Here is a 20821-nt window from a genome sequence, read left to right as displayed (position 1 = left end):
TGAGGTGGATTGATGTGTCATTATTCCTCGCGTTCTTGCTTCTTTATTAATGATCTGTACCTCAGGTCTGGTGTGTATTTTGTGACACTTATCAGCATTCTGCAGGTCTGAGAAAACCGTTGTTTATCCATCTCTCACCTGTGAAAATGTTAACAAGACAAGACGTTCAGCAGTCTCTGGTGCCAGCTGAAGGTCATGGATAGCAAGAAGAAGTATCCGACATCTGTGTCTTATGGCGGGCATCACACTGTGTTTCACTGAAAGCAGCAGACTGAGTGATCTGACATCATTAATATCAATGGGTCTTGAGTGCATGCTACCTGCACTCATTCCTCAGTTCCAGGAGTAGAAGCGTGGAGCTATTAGCACACCTCGTTCACATCCTAGATAAGAATGTTGAAATAGTTCCACATGGCAGATGAACAAAAGAAATCATTAGGCTTATTCTTGTCCACATGCACTCAAGTGCCTGACTGCAACTACCCCTGCTATTTTAAATCAAGACCAAGAGACTCAAGGCTACTGATTTACTGAATTTCAATCAACCCAGATTCATCCTTTCTTCCACTTCTTTTTCTTTTCTGAGGGACTGCTTCAGAATGACTAAATATGGTTGTCTAAAACAGTTACTTTGATTTCCAGCCCTTAGTATTTTCACAATACAGTAGTATGATTGGCATTTGCATTTTGGAAAATCAGCATAGTTTTTCAAATAGAAATTTTTTAGGATGCTTTAGATGCTTCATTGGTGCAATACAGTTTTTAATAAGCCTTTCTTTCCCTGTCTGTATTTATGATTGAATGGCTATGAGTGAATATATCCATTTATTTGTGAATACTCATGAGTATGTGAATTACCTGTGGAGAAACCAGACAGAAACCAAAATACCTATGCAAATACATGGCATATACCTATATATATGTATTAGTGAACAAAAATTGGTCTCTTACTGAAATACATATAAAACAGTTTTGCAGAGGTACATACAAAATTGCTATTTCCTTTCCCTTTTTGTCTCTCTTCCTCTTTTCTCTTGCCCTCCATGATCATATTCCACTTCTCCTCACCTGCATCTTCCTCCCTCTTACCCCTCTCACTTACACTCTCTCTTTCTTCGCTTCTTTCTTCATTTCCCCTCCAGTCCCTCTCTCAGTCTCCCTTTCTTCTTCCCCTGCCCCCCTTTCCTCACCTTCTCCTTCCATTTTCTTTTTTTCCTTCTTTATGTTCTTTTTCTTTCTTTTCTGTGTAGAGTCTTTTTTTCCTTCTTTTTTTTTCCTGCTAATATTTTTTTTTCCTTTGCAAATAATTCAGACACTTCAGCCCATGCAGGGCTGGCACAGTCACTAATAACTTCAAGAAAGAACCATCCATTTCCTATACAGCACATGAAATGATGCTGTTCAGCAAACAGGGAGTGAAAGCAAGGTGTTCTGCTCTTTCAATTTTTATTTATGGCAATGGGGAACATATTGCTGAAAGTACTAAGAATGGATTTACTTTCTGAAGGAGCCAAATTTGTCTCTGTTGTCTCTGGGCAGAAAACTGTCAGTCCCTACAGTCAGAGGCAACTGTGCTTCTGATCTCCCTCTTCCTTTTACTCTGGATTTTTAAGTATATTTTTGTGAATGCTTAAATACCTTCACTCTTCATTTGATTAGTATAAGGCCCTCACAAAGGACTCACTGAAAATGGTATAAACACATTCACAAATTTGAGCAGACTTTATTTCTGACACTGAAAATGTTGTACTGGCTTAGCTTTTCATAAGTTAGACAAATGCATAACGACGTTAAACACTTCTACCAAAAATAAATACCAATTGCTCTCTGAGATCTTTTTCGCAGCAGTTCCCACTGTTCTAGGCTATAGCTGCCTTTGGAATATGACATTCTTTTATTGGCTTGTTGCCTTTGAAGCAAACTCCAAATCATGGTTTTGTTTTGTTCTGGGGGCTCATAGGTGTTTAAAATGAACTCCCAATGTCTTGCAAGTTACAGTTGTACTCATAAGTACAGTAGTGGGCTATAAATAAGAAAGATTAAACATTTTGTAGCCAGGTTGTAGTGGAATAACAACCAAAAAGTGACTGCAAGATTTTTTCTAAACAAACAAAGAAAGCATAATTGGAAAAAATCATTCTTATTTTCTCTTGCATTAGATTGGGCCACAGAGTGAAACATTCACTGATGAATTACTCCTCTAATCTGTGAAGGAAAAACAGCTACTGGTGAATTAAAGAGTCTTGGAACAGAGCCATGAGAACTAAATGGCTAAAAATGAAAACAGGCAAACATTTGAAGAGTATTCTACAGAACACGGATCTTTCAACACCTCCCCCTTTTCCATGGCTAATTCATTGTCATGGAAACTGAATTTATCAAAATGTTCTTGTTCACTCCTAGTGACCCAATGAGTCGGCTTGCAGAGCTGGTGAAAGGTAACTCGGTCTAAGGCAATTTTTACAAATGATATGCAGCAGTTCATAAACTGGTAAATTTTGAATGGTACCATTGTGCTTCCTGAATAGTTTCCTCTGCTCTCAAAAGACTCTTTTTGTCTGCAAGCTAGAGGTGTCTGAAACCCTTACTAATAAGTTAGCATGGGAGGCATGTACAAGTTTAGCTTCTTTCTTCCCCTTTGCTCTCCTTTAATTTGTTCTCCTTAGCCTGTGAATTTATGCTAAAATGCTGTTATTTGTGTCTTTACTTCATGTATTCTCCACAGAATTTTCCTTTGCTGATCTGTAGCCCAAGGATGCAAAAATCCTTCATCACCTCATCAAAAACATCTTTCCTTATCTGTTACTGAAGGTAGGTGTTGACTATCAAGTGTAATACACAACGACTGCTGTATGCAACTACTTTTGCCAAATCTAAAATAACCCTGGAACACTTAAGTGCTTTCATCCTGTTTCAAAATGTGGGGTTGCTTGCATTTCTTCATCATAGGGGAAAATTGTCATATAATTATTTTGAAGGTTTTCAACTTCCATGTCACTGCCAAATTCCGTCAAGGTTGATTTTTACTTTATTTTATGTTAGCAATTAGTGACTTGTTGTCATGGAAACCACACTTCACATGGTTCTTGAACTTAAATGGCTGAATGTGATCATACAGCAGCCCTTTCTTCTTCAGCCTCAGTAGTTAAAGTCTTGCTTTTTGGGGGTGTATGCATCATCATGATTACAGAATCACATAAAATATCTATAAACACACAAAATAATAGCAGACGGCTACTTCAATTAAAATTGAGTATTCAATAATTCATTCTTTAATTAAAGCTCTTCTTTTTCCTATTGCTGTAACCTTTCAAGTGTTAAAGCACACAGAAGAGCTAATCATTTGTATGAAATCTCTTCCCTAATTAGTTTGTGAAACAACAATGAAGGAAAACAAAAAATGTAGATTTCAAATACTTTTTCTTTCATGCTTAATGCAAAGGATGAAAATAAAAACAAGGTAGAGAAATTATTTTCTAGGGAATAAGTCTGTGTTTGAGGTTATGGATGGTATATATTTATGTCCAAATGAAGGAATATATTCAATTCAGCTTTTTGTTAGTAAACAGATGAAACTACTCAGGACATAATAATCAAATATGTACCAGTATACTGTGAATAATAAACACATTTGAATTTGGTCATCCCTTAAATATGTTGTATCTGCAAATCAAAATCTTAAACCTTTACTTCAGAGGCTACATTTTTTTCAATAGGAAATCTCATTGAAGGATTATTACACTGCATTTTTTTTTCATGTGAGTGATGTCTCCACCATTTAGAAATGTTGCAGTTAAAGCTACATCATAAGAATCTGTTACTATTGAAGGAAGTTTTTAGGTGATATTGATATAATTGTATTGGCAGAGTAAGCTGAACCAGATCAATGTAAAGGTCTGTGTGGAGTCTCCTATTCCAGAGTACAGTACTTTGGGTTTGGTTAATCCACTTCCAAACCGTCTGGAGATTTTTATGTATATGTATCCATATGTATGCATGTGTGTGAATATGTAAGTGTGTATACGTATGCATGTATGTGTTTGTACTTATATATGCATATACTTTATTTAGAAAAGCATTTCTACATGTAAGAGTTATGCAGATATGACTACAGCATTTTAAATTCACAGCTTGTACTCTTTTAATTTAATTGTCTGGAGAAATGGTTCATGTGATTGCATGTTCATATGTCTCTGTCTGATTCTTGAAAAATGCTGAATTTCCTGTAATAAATAAGAGTTCAATGTATTTACAAAGCGAATTATAAGAAAGAGCCCTTGGCATGTGAAATTACAAATATCACTCTGATGAATGCTAACAAGTGGACACAGTGATTTTTGAAGACAATGCATGAGAAGACTCAGTTTTGAAATGACACTGCACTTTTTCTTAAAATTTTCAAGACTCAGTTTTGAATATTAGAACTAAATTAAAATATTAGTTAATGTAGATATTACAGAGAAATATACTTCAAAGGCACAATAAAACAAATTATTCCCTAAGGTAAAACAGCTGAATTCGATATTTTCCCCTAGATCTCTTCCTATGTATTGGAGACTCATTAATTGGACTCATTAACTTTACACAGTAAAAAAAAACTGTTCTTTTTCAGTGGTACAAAAGCAAATATAATGCAATTTCAGCATGCATTTGCTGTGTTCAGAAGTTGCATACAAAGAAGCAATTTTGAGGTATTTTAAAGGAAAAGTATTCACTTATTTATTCGGTATGCTTTCTTAACATCAAGCACTTGACAGAATAATTAAAACTTCTAAAATCACATATCTATTATAAAAAATAGCATTAGGCCTGCAGTAGTTGCAAGAAGAGGCTTTCTTGAACACTTCTAGTATACGTCGGTGTGTTTTCAGTTATTTGAAAGATTAACATTTCTTAGTAATTGTACTTCGTATTTGTTTTTCAGAAAATATGTGACGTTTTAACTTTTGTTTCATTAGAAATGTAGAGAATGAAAAGAATCACCTTACTAGTTCAGGTTTACAATGGAGTGAAACATTTGGCCTTGCACATGTGTTCCCCAAGACTGTTGCTATTATTATAGTGATTTTAAAGAAAATATTATAGAAAGAAAAATGCAGAACAGCATTTTTCTATGTACACAATTAGACGAACAAATGCTCTTTAGAATCAGATGCAAGTGTAATTTCCAACTAGGAAGTTATAAACCAGCTGATTTTCTCCATTGTATGTAATTTCTTTGGGGTATTATTTCAGTCTTGTAATCTGTTTAATATTTTTGTACTTGGAAAGACAATAGAATATGACAGGTTCTTTGACAGACTGTTAACATGAATTAACCTCATTTATGGGAAAATTGGCGGTTTGTGAACATCTACTTTTGCATAGCTTTGTAAGAAAATCTCAAAATTGCTGACTTTCTGGAAGGTCTGCTTCCTAAATTTTAGACATTCTTCTGAGTAGTAGCACTTATAATACAGCATGTATGTTGTGATAGGCTTGCATATGGATGACCTAGTAATGTTTTTAGGGAAAAGAACGAAAAAAGATGTACTTCATGCTTTTTTCCAAGCTAATATTCTTGGCACTGCACCTGTAAAACACTACTGCTTTGCACAGGATTTCGTTAACAGAGAAAGGAGTTTGGCCTTAGTTTATTATAGTTCAGAAAGAAACCATTCATACCAAGCTTAATAGCTAATATTTCATGACAGGAATTTATCACATAGAAATAATATTAGCCTAAGGGAAATTCTTAGGTTTATATCTGTTTCTTTATTTCTATCTAGTCTGACAAATGAATAAATGATTGTCATCCAGGAACACAGGGAAGAATACAGGAGAATTTAATGCCAGTGTAATCCCCTTACAAAATGATGGCAATGAAAATAACTATTAGATATTCGTTATTTTTCTAAATTTCACGTTGGTTGCAGCTTAAAATTCTTATATAATTAGGTGAGAGGTAATATATAAGTTTGGTGAAGATTTTGAAGAATATCAATGAAATGAAATAGAACACCGGTGGACTTTACAAATAAATTTGCAGATGAAATGATCTGGGGTTCCTGTCTATCCACTTTCTCAAAGCAAGTATATTTCTACTTTTAGTTTAAGGTATATTGTTGAATAAATTTTTCACATAGCTAAACAACAGAAGAAAATACAAAAAGTTATACAAACCCCCATGTTGGCTTATAGATAGTTATGCTAATGCACAAAACTCCCAATGCTGAAGGATGATCCAAGAAAGTTGTGGGAGGGAAAGGGACAAACGGCATTTCCTAGTCTGAATTTTGCACTGAAAACAAGCTATATCTTTAAAGACAAATATTCACTTTGTGGACTAAATTAACAAAGAAATTATTAAAAGGTTGCCTTTTTCAGTACTCTAAACCTGAATTGAAAATTTTCACTTTAGGTTATCTTTTATAAAAGTGTTTGCTATCTGTAGTATTTGTTCTGGATGACCTACATTTACGGTGACAAAATCTTTAATGCATAATCACATCATCATATTTTCTGTACATGCCACGTATGTTATAAATAAACTAGTTTAGGTGAATTCCAAAGCATTAAAGTATGTTTATGGATTATCTCTTGCACTGTTAATATCAAGTCAGATCCTTTGGTTGCTGTAGGTCCAATTGTGTGCAAGTTTCAGAGGGAGCCTTTGAAACCTCTAAAAATAGCTTAAAAGAGTTTCTCTATATCTAAAATGTCATGACATTAACACCCAGCATCTTGGGATACTCCAAAGTTAGAAACTGGGAAACTGATTCTTTCCAGTAACACAAGGCTCTAATTTCTAGCCTTAAAAGTCTTCAAAGAAATGGGCTTACCTCCTGACATTTTAGATGAAAAAAAGATTTTGTGAGTCCTGCTCATTCTATATATTAGGAAGTCATATTTTCTGAGGAAAATGTACTTATTTGAAAAAAAAAAAGAAATAATATATCCCTGTTATATATTATTATATATATATATAATAATAATAATAATAATAATAATAATAATAATAATAATAATATCCCTGCTAGTTCTTCACAGGTTTTCTGTAGTTCTGATTTTTATAGGAGGGACTCTATGTCATAGAAGCCATGTTAATTAATCACAAAGCTATATGAATTATCTTATAATCAACTGCATATTTATGAAAAGTGTACATACTTATATAGTTCTGTGTGAAATTAGTTTGAAGATGCCGATATACATGCATTTTATGAGCAGAGAAATGAGATTTCATTTGCTGCTATTAAGGAAGAAGTTCAGTTAAAGGGAAAAAAATTGTTGTAACATGCACTTATCTTCTCTTTGACCCAGAGCTCATCAGTAGTGATTGTGTGTTTTGGGCTTTTTTGGTGGTGTGACTGAATCTGTAACTAACTGCAGATATGAATATGAAAAGAAATTTACTGTCTCAGTTCTCTTTGGTAAAGCATTTTGTTGAGCTGGATGACAAATCAGTGTCTGAAGTTGTATGTCACGGTCAGACTACTTTTCCATTTAGGGCCTATTGCGCAGTGACAGAAAAATGGTAGAGTGGTTCAGCTCCATTTGCTGAATAACCTGGAGGTCCTTAGGGGAAAAGAGGAAAAATCTACTGTGTCTCAGACGCTGTTGGATCCAACCAGGATTCTTGGCATGCAAGTAGCATATTTGTCTTGCTTACAATACCTTGTGTTGAGCCTGGCTTTGACTAGTGTGATGGGATTATCAGACATCTCCCCAGAGTAACATTTTGCAATATGGCAAAAATAATATGCAGTTGTCTGTATGTTTGCTCAGGAAATTATATATACCTTCCTGAGTTTTAGCAGTAATGCCTCTGGATATCATACGTGGAAGTTTACAAAGCGAACTTCTTTTCTTAACATTATATCCAAGATTTCTCGAGCTGTTAAATGTCTCAACTTTTTCTGCTTAGGTACCTTGGAATATCTTGTTTCTAAAATGTAAATTTCCACAACATTATGAAAATTGTATCTTAGGTGGTATGGAAAGAAATGAGAAAACAAATTTTATAGTTTATGTTAAAATATGCGGTCCAAAATAACTTCAGAAATTTATCTAGCAAACTGTATTTTGGTTTACATCAACTTTAGTACTTCTTACTTATATGTAAATACACGCATACGTAAAAAATTATACAGTAAAGGTATAAATTTAGATACATATATTGATTCCTTTAATGTACAAGAGTTTCAACAAATTCTATATTATAGCTACAATTGATTACACAGGAAAAAAGGACTTTTAATCCTCTTGTGGCCTAAATGTGGGGTTTTGCACCATATCTGACTTAATGATAATTTATAAAAAGATCAGCAGTAACAGTGATGATTCAGGAAAGACCAAAAGCTTCATTGCCAAAAACCTGGAGTATTTAAATACTGAAAACTCAAAAAACATTTGAATTCTTGTAACTAACAACTGCTTACTATATAGTGAAGGCATGCCTGGTTATATAAAACTCAGATGTCAGTTGAACATTTTTATTTTTTTTTTACATTTTCTCTTCCTTTCCTCTATTTTCTTATTTCTTATTGTCTACTTTCTAAATGTGAGTCTCTAAACTGGTTATTCTTAGTCATCTGGCTATGAGAGAATACTCTTAGAGAGATAAGAATAGATTAAATCAGATGGATTTTTTTTTCTCCTGCCTTTTCACTCTGACAGATGTTGACCATGATCCGAAGCGAATTTTATCCCTAAAGTAGCTTCATAGAGCAGTTCTGAAGTAATCTTCATATATTGAATTAATTGTTAGCAATTACAAACTATACTTTCACATTATCTATCATGGTTTATCATGAAGAATCCCTGTTCTTCTCTCTAGCCAATTTGATAGCCCTGACAGTGCTGAGATGGTGGTGATGTGTGTTTTCATGTAATTGGGGCATGGAAGCATCCTTCACTGAATTTTTCTGTTCCTAGGAGGCCTTGCATAGAGAGAGGATTGATCAAATGGTCTACGACATTGCCGTTGCTGCAGGATGGTCTTTTAGGGTGGCCAACCAAAATCAAAATTGAGGCAAATAAAATAAAAAAAGAGCGCAGAGGTAGCTAAAGGCAGAAAAAACTGTCAGTCCATTCTTTTGTTGTAGATGTGCTTCAAGCATCAGTGCTTGTAAGAAGCTCCAAAGTGGCCCTAGGACAAAGATCTGTAATTGGAGGCTAGCAAGGCACAGATGTTAACTTTTATTAAATATCAACAAAATTTAATAGTGCCAACAGTCCATCACTGAAAGAGAAGGAAGGATGGGAAGGAAATTCCTTCCCTGGGCTAATTTCATGCTTACTGTCCTTCAGACCTACTCATCAGATTTGTCACTATACTTTGCATCTCTGTCAGAGTCAGGCTATCTATAAATACATGGATAACTTTATGTGCTTGGGTCATGTATAAATAACCTCTTGATCAGGAGATGCTGTAGGCTATCCTGCCTGGTTCCCAGCTGCTGCTATTGATGGGTGTAAGTCCCTTGTAGGTCCTGTGAGGTGTCTGTCAGCCCTGTGCACACATCTTTCCTTCCCTGGAATATCTCAAAAGTCATTCAACACTAATGTTCAGGCAACTGAATCTGTCTTGAAACGCTAAATGGTCTCCTTAAGTGGATGAAGGCATGCATCAGAGATTTTGATAACTGTGGCAAAATTTTCCTTTCTCTTGTCTTCTCCTCATGTTGAAACTATGAAGGCTTATAGAAAGAGGCAAACAGATTGGGTCAGACTTTTTTCTCATTGCTAATGTGAGATCTCAAATGTCCTTCCCCCTCACTGGGTTCACTGAAAGAGGACCTAACTAGAGCAATTTGGAAGTATCAGCCTTGTTTGTTTAGGTTATCTCTCCCTCCAGATTATTTGAATAACGCTGTGTTGTTCAGATATTTGTCTAAGATCACACAGGAAGAAATTTCATATAAGGTTAATTTACTTTTTCTAATGTAGCAAATTACAATACTAAATTGAAAAAGATTCATGACAATTTAGTTGGTTTCAACTTCTTTGCCAATGAACCCACACAGTTTTCTCTGACTGTGTTGAAGGATGCTACCCTGAGATGGCTATTCAAGAGTCATTACTCAAAGCTAATTGTAAAGCTAAAAGGTGTTCAGTGCTGACAGCACTCTTCCTCCCTCCTTTGCCTCTACTCCATTCTTCCAAGCTGCTACAAGAAATTCTGGCTCTATGGAAATTCCTAGGAGAGTTGCTTTGCTTTGCAGTGTTCATGCCAAAAGACAGAACTATTTTTGCCTGAAGTTCTCCTCTATGACATCTACAGATCAGCATAAAATACCCTGCAAAATTAATTGAATTCTTCAATAATTGCTTTAAAGCCAAATGCCATATAAAGCCTTAAGATATATATGCATTTCCAAATGTCTTTGTAGCAGGATTTGGGCCATTTACCTCATAAAATCTTAACTTAAGGCTGAGTGCATTAATGAAACTGTGAGTCAATGCACGCTTTCTTCTTTTCTGCTTTTCTTTTTTTGATGCGGATGCTTTTGTTTTCTGCTACAGTGAACATGTTTCTTAGGTTTGCTTGATTTGTCCACCTGTTGATGACAATATGAGCAAGGATGACTGAATAGCGGTAGATAGATGGGAAGAGAAAGAGAATTGTGTCAAAGAAGATTAGGAAAAACTATACAGCCACAACAAATTTGGTCTGATAGTTGTAGACTTAATAGAGCAAGGAAATCAAAGTTTAGTTCTCCAAAGCTACCTAAACCAGGGACAATACTTCTCTGCAGTGTACTACACTGGTTTCTCCTGCACAAGTTCTCTGATTTTTACACTGGTGGAGTGTGCTGTCATGGATGTTGTAATAAAATTAAGGAATGCCCTCACTGCTCAAGCACTTAGTATAAAAAATAGACACCTGTATCTCCTTTTTCAAACTGAGAGGTGAAGCTGGTCAAAACCAGCCTGGATCAATGAAGATACAATGAGGTGCATATAGTGGTATTCAGCGGACTGCAAGGAGTTGAACAGTTACTGTCACATAAATATTAGCGGATGTGTTCCTATAAAGATAATTTCTAAAATGAATCTAAGATGTTAATCTGATGATTTGTGGGGTGGAGGGAGTGGTAGCTTTTGAACAGAAGAGTTTTAGTGTGGAGCAATCCCTGTTATGGTTATAAAACACCCACCAAGTGCAGGAGTTTGAATGTAAAATACTGGAAAATATTGGTTATATTTACATTAATAAGTAATTCAGTCCAGTGGGGAAGGATCAGCAGATCAAAGCAGGTCATGTTGGCATTTACATCTGCAGAACATAAAGTCTGGAGTTTTGGCTTTGCAATGCATTTAACATTATTTTCTAGACTAGACACACCTGCTACGTATATGGTTCAAAGCAGTCCAGAGGATTAGTCATTGAGTCATGTTTTTTGTCTACAATAATGTGGGAGCACATTGGATGCGTGCATGAAGTCACACTTTGTGTTTAGATTCCTGTTAAAGGAATCAATTTTGCAATGACTGAAACTACTCTGAGCTGAATTATATCATTTGTTCTAGAAGAAAGCACTAAATATAATTGTTTAATGTTTAATAAATGCATAAACATTCATAAATCTACTGTTAGTAGCAATAAAGCAGATCCTTCATCTTCACAAGGTGTGTCTAACTGTAACTCCAACTTCAATGAAATTATTCCAAAGTATGCTTGAATGAATGAAAAGACAGTCAAGCTACATTTGAAGAAACTGATCACCAGGGCTAAGAACTGTACTTTACATTCAGGTTTCCCTCATGTGCCTATTCTAACTGAAAGAAAGCATTTATTATATAACTGCAAACATTTATATAAAAGTATTACATAAATGCAAACTGTAATTGGGATTATGGCAAACGTCTTTTTATATTTCCTTATCTTAATCTGTTTATATGTATGCATATAGGGTTTCAACACATTTTTTTATTATCAATTGATTAAGTTATTGATTTTTTTTTAAAAAAAACCTATGCTATGTGTTGCTGGTATTATTAAGTCATAGATATTGCTGAAGAGTGTTAATATTATAGATTTATTCTTTTTATTTATTAATTTAGCAGGTTTTTTTCAATTTAATCTGTTTCTCACATACTTTACATTAAAGATCTCTTTTACTATGCCATTTCCCCCTACTTTTCAAAGCACCATTAGTACACCTCGGTGCAGAAATAATGTGTAACTGGGAAGGAGTTTGAAAAGAGAGAGAGGGAAAAAGAGAGCTATTGAAGTAAATGAAGCATTACCCATGACCATGCATGTGCTAGTGTCTGTTCCTACACTAGTGCCATATCCCCTCTTTTGAGCATTAGGAGGAGAACTCATTTCCCAGAACATTCCATGTTCAAGGGCAATAGGTACCTTCACCACAGAGAGAATTGGCACTGGCTGGTATAATGTTGGAAATACGTAGCAATTACTTGCAGCAGAATCTTGAATCTCAGAATTCCTTAAAGAATATGGACAAAGAGCTGAGCTCAGACATGGTAGCCCAGAGCTGCTAGGTTTGCTGTTCTAAACCATTACTTCACAGAATGTCCATGCAGATCACCTTCCCTTTTATTTTTCTGGTTTTTTCCTCCTCCTTTCCACCTGTCTTCATGATCTGATTAGTTTAGAATCTCAGCTGTTATTGCCCTTCTTGTCCTTTCTGTTGCATATGATTGTATTTGGCTCATTTTCTTAAGTCATCATAACTTAAAACCTGAAAATGTTTAGATGAACTACATTACGCTGCTGTCTTGTGTGAGCATGTACTCTTCCTTGTTTTCTTGGAAGTTCCTAAGATACTTGCCTTTGGTTTGTTTCCTTTGCCTTTCCAATTCACAACTAAAATTTAATTTACTTTGACGGTCTTGACTATGTATGAAAGCTATGAAACAGCTGCAACTAGCCGTATATTTACACTGTTGGGGGTAGCATAATAGATAGATCTCATTGGGGATTATGCTGTTTGTGATAAATCAAATAAAACAGATAAGGTTAAAACTCACTTCTAAGTACATGACATCTCTAATGGCATTAATTTTCAAACTGATTCACAGTATATCTTAAGACTGAGACTGATGCCTGTCTCTCTGGGTAAGTTTCATTTTTACATACTGTTGTGAAGATAGATTTAATTGAAAAAAATGCTCGAAGGAATGTCTGAGAAATACTGTATATAAATGGTTACACTGCTTGAATGAATGGTTGCTTGGCAGTAGTGCGTTTCTTTCTGTAGGGATCCTGGGGACTCTAGTGTTTGAAACATTTGTGTTTAGAAATAATATTTTCTTAAGCACACCAGTGTCTCAGACATGTAAATTTCATTGAGATAAGGACATGCTGCAGAATGCTTGCAGCTAGACTTCATGTCATGATCACAGCCCCCTGGGTGCGGCTTTTCAGCCAGGTTTCAGTCCATACTACTTTCCAGTTATATCATCCATACTTCTTCGGTTTGTCTATGAGGATTCTATAGGAGACAGTCTCGAAAGCTTTATTAAATTTGAAATAAATAGCAGATACTTTTCTCAGCTCATCCACTGAGCTAGTCATTTTGTTGTGCAGAGCTACAAGGTTGATCAGCCATGACTTCCCCTTTATAAATCCGTGATGACTACTCCAATCACATTCTTTCCTTTTATGCATTTGGAAAAAGTTTTCAGGGTTATTTGCTCCATCACCTTCTCCAAGGCTGAGGTGCAGCTGACTGAACTGCAGTTCTTCGGGGATCTCCCTTGATCATTGTAACCTTTTCAAAGTGATTGAGATTGGCTTCACAATAACATTGGCACTTGTGAGGCCACATCCGGAACACTTTGTTCAGTTTTGTTCCCTGCTATACAAAAAAGATATGGGCAGGCTGAAGAGGGTCCAGAGAAGTTTCACAAAAATGAGTGAAGGACTAGGGAGCCTGTCATATGAGGAAAGGGTAAGAGAACTGAGTTTTTTCAGCCTTGAGAAAAGAAAGCTTAGGGGAGATCTTATCACCATATTTTAAAGGGTGGCTACAAAGAACAAAACTCTCTTTTTACAAGGACTCACATAGAAAAGATGAGGGTTAATGGGTTAAAGTTATGGGGAGATTCTGATTGGACGCAAGAGGAAAACTTCTCACAATAAGAACATCCAGCCATTGGAATAATCTTTCTGGGGATGGGGTGGATTCCCAAAAATTGAACATTCTTAAGATTCAGCTGAACAGAGTGTTAGGCCATCTTGCCCTGCCCATGGTTTTACCAATAATGGTTGGATCAGATGAGATCTCTTCTATGGATATTCTATTATTATATGATCAGACAGGTCCCTCAACACTTCTAGGTGCATAATACAAAGGTGAAATCCACAGTGACTAGGGAAAGGAAACATCACACCCATTTTTAAAAAGGATAAAAAGAAGAACGGTGGGAATTACCAACCAGCCAGTCTCACCTCAATATCCAGTCAGATCATGGAATATAACCTCCTGAAAGTTGTCAAAACATATGGAAGATAAGGATGTGACTGGAGATGGTCACTATTTCTTCAACAGGGGAAAATCGTGCCTGACCAATACAGTGGCCTTCTATGATGGAGTGACTGCCTCAATGGACAAGGGAAGTGCTATGGATGTCACTGACCTGGACTTCTGTAAAGTTTTTTACATGCTCTCCCACAACATTCTTGCTACTAAATTGGAGATACGAATTTGATGGATGAAATGTTAGGCAGATAAGGAACTGGCTGGGTGGCTGCGTGCTAGGAGTTGAAGTCAGCTGCTGAATGTTCAAATGGAAACCAGGAATGAGTAATGTTCCTCAGTGGTCTGTACTGGGATAAATAGTGTTTAATATCTTCACTGATGACATATAAAATGGGATTGAGTGCACTCTCAGCAACTTTGCAGATCATACTAAGCTGAGAGATGCATCTTATATGCTAGAGGGAAGAAAAATCACCCAGAGAGATCTTGACAGGTTAGAGGAGTGGGCCCATGTGAAGCTTATGAAGTTCAACAGGCCCAAGTGCAAGGTCCTGCACCTGGGTCAGGGAAATCCCCAGTAACAATACAGAATGGGGGATGAATAGATTGATTGTGAGATGGCCATGTGTTCTTGCAGCCCAGGAAGCCATACATATCCTGGACTGCAGCAAAAGAAACATGTCCAGGAGGTGAAGAGAGATGATTCTCTCCCTCTACTTTGTTGTTATGAAAACCCACTTGGAGGTTTACATCCAGGTCTGGGGTTCCCAGAACAAGAAAGGTGTGGACCTGTTGGAGTAGGTGCAGAGGAAGGCCACGAAAATGATCAGAGTGCTTTCCTGTGAAGAAAGGCTGAGATAGTTGAACCTCTTCGGCCTGGAGAAGAGAAGGCTGGGGGGAGATCTTTTTACAACCTTTCAATATATAAGGGGGGGCTTATAAGAAAGATGGAGAGAGACTTTTTACCAGGGTCTGTAGTGACAGGATGAGGGGCAATAATTTTAAACTGAAAGAGGCCAGATTGAGGTTGGACAACCCTAACCACTCTATGATTCTGTTAGGCTCCATGGACATGTAAATGTCCAGTTTGTTTAAATTTTCCCTTAGCCTCCGCTAAGGATAAGTATTCTCTGTTCTGGACTTTTGCACTGGTGTTGGAGACACTATAAGATCACAGCCCAGCAACTGCGTACACACCTCTAATTCCTCTTTTTTTTGTTGCCCATACTTTCTGCCCTAGTATAAATGCAATTCAAATGGACATAGTCTTGCTGATTTCCCAGAAAACATACAAGAGCTTCCCCTATCATACAGTCCTGTAGTCACTTCCTTATTGAAGTGCATATGCTTAGCATTGTTGGCTTCTTTCAGCCTGGTGTTGTTGATTATAAGTTCAATCCTTTCCACATGATCTGGTACCTTTTTCTTGTCATCTAAATCCACATTTACATGATTGTGGGTCATCATATCCCCCCCCCCCCCCATTTCTAGTTAAAGGTCTCTCTAATCAGGTTGACTGTCCTGTTGGTTGAGTTTCTTGTTCCTTGCATAGTCAGGTGCATCCCATCTCTTCCTAACAATCTGTGATCACCAAACAGGCTTCACTGGACACATATCCCCACACCTTTTTTCCCTCCAATGCACTGACCCTATTCTGTGGTACAGCAGAAGCCATCTTACTGAAAATTTCCTGCTTGAAATTATGAATTTACAGCCTTTGCTATCTTGAGAGTCACTGTTTCCCAACCTAATACACACTGCCCCTCTTTCAGAGAAGATGGGGGCTCAGGCTCTTGTATCTTGCAGAGCTCCAGAGAAGATTTGTTCAGTCTCATTCTTGTCATCTGCTGCACAGACTGTTGTCCTCCTTCTACAGCTCCTTTACTTGGTGACAGAGAGCTTCCCCTGTGTTTACATCCTGCAGGTGAGCAGGCCATCATCCTTGCTCCCAGTATTAGAGAGAGGCTTTAGGTGTCCCCGTGGCTCAGGTCTGCAGAGCTGCATCTGTCCTCAGGAGATCCAGCTGGATTGAAGTGTCAGTTGATCTGGAATAGCTGCTCCAGTGGGTAATGGGCACTCTGCTTTGTGGTGTGCCAGCTGCTGCTGAACATGTGTGTAGACTCAGCAGAGTGTCTTACTCCCATCTGCACAAAATACTGTCCTTTGAGATCCACTCTAGATTTAGATGTTGGGACCTCCCTAGTACCTGTTAAAATAGTGCATGACTCTCCCTTGTCAGAAGACAGCTTGAACAGGTGCTCATCAACCTTTAGTTAAGTTTCTGGAGAAGCTGCAAGCTTCCTTCTAAGAATTGGTCTTAAATTGTTAAAACTATCCTGAATAGGAAAAAAAGTGACACACTATTAATTAAAAATGGCCCACAATGCAATAACTTGTCAAAGTATGCATGATATCCACCTACAACAGGCTAATGGAAAAATGAAAGAGAGGAAAAGACAGGATTGATCACTAGGAATTGTTACCGGTTTATGAGGGTTGATAATATTGCTTTAGCAATGCTAATGAAAAGTAGTTGGACCGTGGTGCTAAAGCACTAATATTGACAATTTTTGTAACCTTGGTTTTAATTTTGAAAACTTCCTGTCCTTTTATTTTCTGTTACTAATTACCTCACATGATAGTAACCTTCAATGAATAATTTATAAAAATTAGACTGAATTTGAATGCTGTTAAATAATCTTGGTTTGGTGTTCTCTCTTATACTCATGCTCTGCCAGCATTTTAATGTTTGTAGAGGAAATAAAGAATTTCTAAACAGTGCCAGAGGGCCATTGAGTTAATTCTTTGAGAGAGAAAATCCTTACAATTTTAGTATGTCTAGAGCATAGCTGCTTTATGATAAGGTCTTTGTAGAAGTGCAACAAAGATGATGACTTAGTTAAAATACTATCAATATACTTGGTTAGGAAATGAAAACCTCAGTCTTTCATGTATTGTATTTAAATGAGTGAATCTTCCCAGCCTTCCTTTAAAGAATTTCAATGTGTACACTGGTAATCTCATACGATGATTTTATTTTAACTGTAATTGTGTTTACATATAAAAATATTGCTGGAATTGAAAGTTAACTCTCTCTGAAAAAGTTCATCTTAAAGGGAGGTTGAATATAAGTTGAGACGAAGAAATACATTTGCAAATATCTTTTTAAATTCAAGAGAAATACAAATACCCGGGCTCATACAAAGCATACAGAAGTGTATTCCACAAAATACCTTCACATTTTGTGAAGAGAGTCGATAATACTTAACACTAAATAGATTATTAAGTAAATGATCGGGATAAGTCATTTAAGCTCCTTGTTGCAGATTTTATGTTCCATCACGTTATTTTCCTGTATATTTCAGCAAAAGTTGCTAATAATGTTTAGCACTAATATAAAGAACGGACTATATAGTTTAATTTTCAGTGGTTGCATTTGACTAAATTTGAAGTGTAAGCAGATAGTAAGTGCAGAGATGTAGCACAAGGATTTATTTAACTGTCCAGGAAAAAGGACTTCAATTATCTTTTTGTGGATCTTTCATCACACATGTAAAATATGGGTGTAAAGTAATTTGATTAAAGATGAGCAACAGCACACTAGAAGCACTGTGACAAGAGCTTTAGATATCACAGTGTGATTTGTATAATCATTATCTTTTTCTGCTAAAACGTAACAGGATGGTATAGCTTTGTATTCCTCCTGATAAGGCCTTGTGAGCATTCTGTATGGTAATGTGTATTTTGAGTATGTTATCCTTCTGGGCTATAGAAATATTTTGAAGGCAGATACGAGTGTCCTCACTCATAAGATTTTAAAACTTCCCTCTTCCAACAAGCACATTTTTGGGAGGAAGTAGATTTCAGGGTTCTAGATGGAGAAGATACGGTGAATTGTGATGTTTTTCTTACCTCTGGTAATTTCAATATAGTAAATTGTAGCTATGTTGATTTGTACTTTCAGTTCATTTGAATGTTTAAAAAAATCCCACTTGATGTAGCTAACTTGATGAAGATTGTTATAGATTCCAGCATACATCCCTATAGTATTTTTTAAGTCACTTAAGTAGTCACTTACAATATGAGTTGTCTGTAACCTGATGTTTTCCACAGATGATGTTGGCTCACAGTTATCTATTTATAAGTGTATTGAGTCTTCAGCCAGATATTGAACCTGGATGTTATGTTGCTAACAGTTCCACCATCTCCTATAAATGCTGTTATTAATTTTCTGTCTTCTCTGGTGCCATACCTTAGACCTTCTATTTGTTTGGTATATTATAATGATTCTGCTACCGTGGGATAACAGCTACTGCTGCCTGCCATATATTGCTAGGTAGAGTGTTTTTACAAATGACAGTGTGGACTATATTTTTGTGTGACAAGATAACATTTTTATTTTTTCTCCTCTTATTCAAGTTTTATTTTTTTGTGAGCCAGAATGACAAAATTAACATCTGAAGAGCTGGCACGGGGCTGGTTTTTTTTAAATGTCCCATTAATCTTTTTGAGATAAATGCTTGGCAGATTCTGAAGACAGAGTATGTTAAAACAGAAACAGTTATAATATTAACATAAAATGTAGTCAAAATGTCAGTATTATTTTTTTAAAAAGCTTATATGCAAATACCACACTGAAGAAGGCAAGTACTATTAGCTTCACTTCATATACAAAAAACCAGTAGGACTTGCCCAGGTTTTTGCATGGAATTATAAGGAGCCAAATTCACATTCCTAATTTTCTATGAAAAAGATAACTTGTTTTTTAGTTTGCTCCATCACAGAATCACAGAAGTGTTGAGGTAGGAGAGGACGTCTCGAGTCCAGATAGTTCACCCCCACGATCAAACAAGGCCAGCTACAGTAGGTTGCCCAGGAAATTTAAACTCACTCTTCGTTATTGAGGTTAATATCATTTTCCTACCTAGAATTTGGTACTTCAGAAGGTTAGACTCCACAGCAAACTCTTGCTTTATTCCAGTCCCTTTCCATTGTAGTTATATACAACCAGTGTTAGTATTTCTTCTGTGTTTGTCATCTAGGAAAACTCAATGAGCTCACAGTAGCAATCAATTAAAAGTAAATAGGTATCTCTGACAGTTTAAAAGAGTCCCAAAGAGGATGATAAGAGAATGGTACAAGACAATAAATAATTTATAGAGGAGAAAATTAATCAAGAACCCCCAATTCCCTCTGTCCCCATACGCAGGTGCTCAATTACAGTACCTCTAAGAAGAGGCAGGAGACCAATAACCAAACATCTGTGACACAAATGAATTTAACTGTTAGGGAAGAGAGTCTTGAAACATATAAACACACTAAAGTAACCAAACCAAATTGCAATACAATGTACATTTGTCTTGCATAATGTCTTTCATTAAACTATTTCCCAGAACTCATCACATAATTAAATAATGTAAATACTATGGAGCATAAGTGAAATACAGCACCAGTAGAGAGATATTCTAATTATCTTATGATTATGGAATCATAAGATAATTTAAAGAAGCAGAAAAAAATTAAAAAACCAGAGAAAGAGATTCAGACAGAGACGAAACATTAGTAAATTAGGCCTTGGCACCGGACCATTAAAATGAGTGGAACTTATTGCACTGTCCTCAACAGAAGATGTATAACTCTAGAGGGTAACAAGGAGTTTGCCAAAGGCTCTGGAAGCATTGATGGAGAAAAGTAAAGACAAAGATGACGACAGTGATTGTTCATAAGAGGGAACAGGAAGTCGAGTAAATAGATATGTAAGATCCCTGAAGAATTTTGGAAATACTTGCCTGTCTCATTACTGGTTTTATTCGTTTTGATGCCTGTGTAAAGTAGATGAAATAAATGAATTGAATTAACAGACCTATCCCAATTTAAAACACAGAAGGGACGTAACAATGCAGTTCGAAATGGTTCCTAAAATGACTGTTGATCCATATACATGTAGGAATAGTCCTTTCTATTCCATTTGTACCTTTGCTGTTTTATAATGCAGTAATGCATGAATCAACCTAGAACATTTCTTGTGACTTTTGAGACTCCCAGGGCTAATTCAGTGGGTTGCTCATCTGTTTGCTTCAATGTTAAAACACTGCTTGGCTGCTGCTACTGCTACTGAAGATCATTTCAGTTTGACTTCTGCCAAATGAGATAGGTAAAAGCTTATGTAACACATTTGTATTTACTCACCAATTTTGATTTTTTTTTAATTGACTAAGGAATAAATTAGTCATATAAACAGTTTTAATTATGTATCTTGACTTTATATGGACGTGTATCTGTGTAATTAAAATCAAAGTTTATTTCCTAATTTCTTCACATGATGCTGTCTATGATTCTAGTTCAATATTAATTTGGGCATGTTCTTCAAAAACGTCATAAAAATC

At 36.1% G+C, this 20821-nt stretch overlaps 1 long non-coding RNA gene across 3 annotated transcripts in view; it reads left to right on the top strand.

Annotated features, from left to right (window-relative positions):
* Positions 1 to 2320: 2320 nt before the first annotated feature.
* LOC128853820 (uncharacterized) overlaps positions 2321 to 20821 on the top strand; it is a 91717-nt gene continuing 73216 nt past the window's right edge. For all 3 annotated transcript variants that reach the window (XR_008452600.1, XR_008452605.1, XR_008452604.1), the window contains exons 1-2: positions 2321 to 2438; positions 2726 to 2811. This is a non-coding gene — a long non-coding RNA (uncharacterized LOC128853820). The remainder of the gene's footprint in view (positions 2439 to 2725; positions 2812 to 20821) is intronic.

Source organism: Cuculus canorus, chromosome 1 (assembly GCF_017976375.1).
Source record: "Cuculus canorus isolate bCucCan1 chromosome 1, bCucCan1.pri, whole genome shotgun sequence".
NCBI lineage: Eukaryota > Metazoa > Chordata > Aves > Cuculiformes > Cuculidae > Cuculus > Cuculus canorus.
This window is presented reverse-complemented; position numbering and strand designations above follow the sequence as displayed.